The sequence below is a fragment of the Meleagris gallopavo genome, unplaced genomic scaffold (genome assembly GCF_000146605.3).
Source record: "Meleagris gallopavo isolate NT-WF06-2002-E0010 breed Aviagen turkey brand Nicholas breeding stock unplaced genomic scaffold, Turkey_5.1 ChrUn_random_7180001862744, whole genome shotgun sequence".
NCBI classification, from domain to species: Eukaryota; Metazoa; Chordata; class Aves; order Galliformes; family Phasianidae; genus Meleagris; species Meleagris gallopavo.
The window spans coordinates 1-3,317 of NW_011128325.1; the positions used below are offsets into that span (position 1 = coordinate 1).

The 3,317-nt window shown below is 56.5% G+C and overlaps 1 long non-coding RNA gene across 1 annotated transcript; it reads left to right on the forward strand.

The window, feature by feature from the left end:
- The first annotated feature begins 34 nt into the window (after window positions 1–34).
- On the forward strand, window positions 35–1,290 carry LOC109364487. Its single transcript, XR_004162346.1, has 2 exons — window positions 35–811; window positions 951–1,290. It is a non-coding gene; the product is annotated as an uncharacterized LOC109364487 (long non-coding RNA).
- The last annotated feature ends 2,027 nt before the right edge of the window (window positions 1,291–3,317 follow it).

Sequence of the window (3,317 nt, forward strand, 5' to 3'; positions counted from 1 at the left end):
TTTCCACGAAAGGAGGCAGCAGTTCGTGCTCCGCGTTGCACAACGCGCTGAGCGGGCGCTGCGTGCCGCGAGAGGGCTCTGCTCGTCCAGCAAAACGGGCGGACGTTTTCCTCCCGAAATAAGCATGAATTCAAACACCGCTGTAAAAACCAAGCGGTCCTCCTGATGGCCCGGCTCGGGTGAGAGCGGCTTTTCGGGGCTTTTCGGAGTTGCTCTGTCTGCGTGTATTCAAAGCAGCGCTGTTATTTCAGGGCTCTCACTGTCAGACAGAGACAGCGGTGCTTTCACATTTGCTCAGGAGGTTCCTGAGGACCTGGGACCTCCGCAGCCGCGCAGGGTCGGAGTTCCTCCACCCGCACAGAGCCAGGGTTCGTTGCGAGCTCCTCTGGGTGGCACAGCTGTGACACGTCCACCATCACCCCTCTGCCAGCGCCTTGCAGTGCCAATGGGTGCAGTTCTGTGCAGTGCATCGCACGGGGGAAGCTGCCTGCATGGCACACACGTGCACTGAACCTCCCCTGCGGTGTAGACGAACCCCGCCTCCACTCATTACAATTAAAATTGGCGCAAAAAGACGAAGGTTGAAGGTTTTACGCCTCTTTGAGCTGTACCTGGGAGAGTGCTGCACCCCCGTGGTGCCGGCAGCACGCAGCAGTCAGAGGCTCAGCACTGCCTCACCGCTCCTCCCCTTGCGCAGGTGCAGCGCTGAGATGCCACAAATGCGTCGCATCCAACGAGAACGACTGCAACAAGCAGGGCTCGCACAGCTGCCCTCAATACGCGGACGCCTGCTCCACCATCACTGCGCCCAGTAAGTCAATGCCAGGGCTGCAAAGCTGCCACCACATCCTGCTGCAGTTCAGTTTTGTGCTGGAGGGGTTGCGTGTGCTCCTGCTGCACGGCTGCTGCACGGCAGCGCTTAACCCTGTGTGCTCTGCCTTCCCTTGCAGACAGCATCATCAAGTCCTGCTCCTACAAGTCCTTTTGTGACCAGGCACGGCGCAGCTCCGGGGGAGCCACCCTGCACTGCTGCTTCAGCGATGACTGCAATGGGCCACGGGGCTCACGCAGCTCTGGAGCAGCCACGATGCCACAGCTGCCCTGCCTTCTGGCTGCAGGGCTGGCGGGGACGCTGCTGCTGGGCATGCCGTGATGGGCACAGCATGACCAGGGGGTGGCACGGCCATGGGGATGGCACAGCATGGCATCTCAGTGCAGTAGAATAGGCCTTGCTCACCAGGAGCACGGCACGTAGAGTCACTCAAATAAAGGCTGCAGCTGAAAGCCACATTCCCTGCCACTGCTTTTCATTTACAGGAAAGCCATCAACCAGAGAGATAATGGCCCCAGCTAAAGCTATGGCGTTTCCAGAGGCTCTGATTTGAATGTGTGCTCATTGGAGCGTGGCTGCCGTGGGAAGGCTGCGTCAGTGCAGTGCATGGCAGCCCTGGGCCCCACTCCCAGCACTCTGCCATGACCCCACACCTCAGGGCTGGGCTGGGGCTGCTCACAATTTCGTCCTGTAGACAGGCTGTGGATGTGCTGGATGTGAAATATGGGCTGAGCTTGTTCTGTGCAATTATTTGCATTGCTTGAACGGAAGAAACCATCCCAGGTTACCCCTGGCAGCACCTGTCCCCATCCTGACCCTGGGACACGGTTGGGTGAGCCACTCTCAGGGAGATTAAACATCTTTCTGGTGACTAATCCACGCTCTGGATGTCACCACCACCTCCAGGAGATCTCGCTTTTCCTCTTCCCACCACACTTTCCCTTTGAACCTCTAATGATTAGGTGTGTCCAGCAAGTGCTGCAGTAAGGACCTGCCACATTGTGGCTATCAGGAGCTCTCCTCGTGTAGCCTGAACCCCATCTTGGGATGCTCTGATGCAGGTGAGACGGCCAGGAGCACAGAGAGGGCAATGAGAACCCAACTACAAGAAGTGTGTGCAGGGTGAGACAGCAAAATGCTGACTGAGAGCACTGCTGTGTGCTGGGAGTTCCCCTCAGCGAGAGCACAAGAAAAAAAGGGAACGGGTACTGAAACAAAACAACAACAACAAAAAAAAGGGCAAGTTCAAACAGAAGAAATAATTTGTTGTATGCAGATTCAGCTGTGGAACTCAATGTTGCAGGATGTTACCGGGACGACTGGGTGAGTTTTGCAGGATAAGAGGGTTGGAAATTATGGAGAGCAGGAATGTTGGGTCCCGTGTGGGTCAGAGGGATGTCACTCTGGCTGCGGGGTGTCAGCAGATTGCTGGGCTGTGTGGTGATGGGACCTCAAGCCCTGATGGCCCTGCTGCTATCAGGGGTTTCCTGTAAGGTCAGGGCATTGCTTGTACCCCCAGGCAGGCTGCAGCAGTGAAAATCATCAAGAGCACAGAAGACTCTGTAAATAAAGGAAGAGCCCCAGTGTGACCAACTGCCATGTGACTGCGCCCATAGAAAATTGAGCTGCCTCAAATCCAGGCCCTGCCGTGAGTCACAAGGTCAGCAAGAGGTGTCCCTGTGCAAAAATATCCTACGGAACAGTTTAGTCCTTGTGGAGCAGGCAGGGATGGGGGAGATGCAGCGGTTGGCAGGCAAGGATGGGGAGAGCTGCAAGGAGAAGTGCCATCCCCATCCCATGAGCAGAAATGGCAAAAGGCCATCTGGGTGTTCCAGGCTGTAACCATGGCCCTGCTGGCAGCAGATGTGCAGGGAGGTCACAGTTCTTTGCTCCTGATGTAATGAGTGATGCATTCAGGGCTGCAGCTCTCAGCAGGGCGGGTGGCCGGACTCTAGCATGGGAGAAGCCCCAGCTATCAGCAGGGAGGGGGTGTGGTGTACATGGCTTTGGAGATAGGGGTGGGATAACAGCCCAGGCAGAGTCCAGTGTAAGAATTCTTGAAGAAACAGCTCCTTAAAGAACCAGGGGAGCACCACTGCCTGTGTGAGCAATGCATTGCACCACGGTCAGTTTCAGTACATGGGGAGAAAGTGCTCTGGGGCCAAATGCAGCTCTGGTCAGAGAAAACGAGGCTTCCTGCATGCAACCTGCCTGTAGCTGGAGCCCTGCTGTCCTGAGCACACAGCAGGCTGCAGCTCTCCTGAACTGTGCATTGCAGGAGCTGGAACTCGAGCTGAGCAGCTCATCTCTGCCCAAGGCTGTGCTTAAAGCCCAGCACCTCTGGGCTCTGCGCTGCAGCCATGGGTTCTGGGCAGCACTGCATTGTGATGCTGTGGTTTAACCCTCTCCTGAGGCAGACACACAGAAATGAGCACACACGGTTTCAGTAACAGCATTTGGGCAATCTTCTGTAACGTGGCGGGGG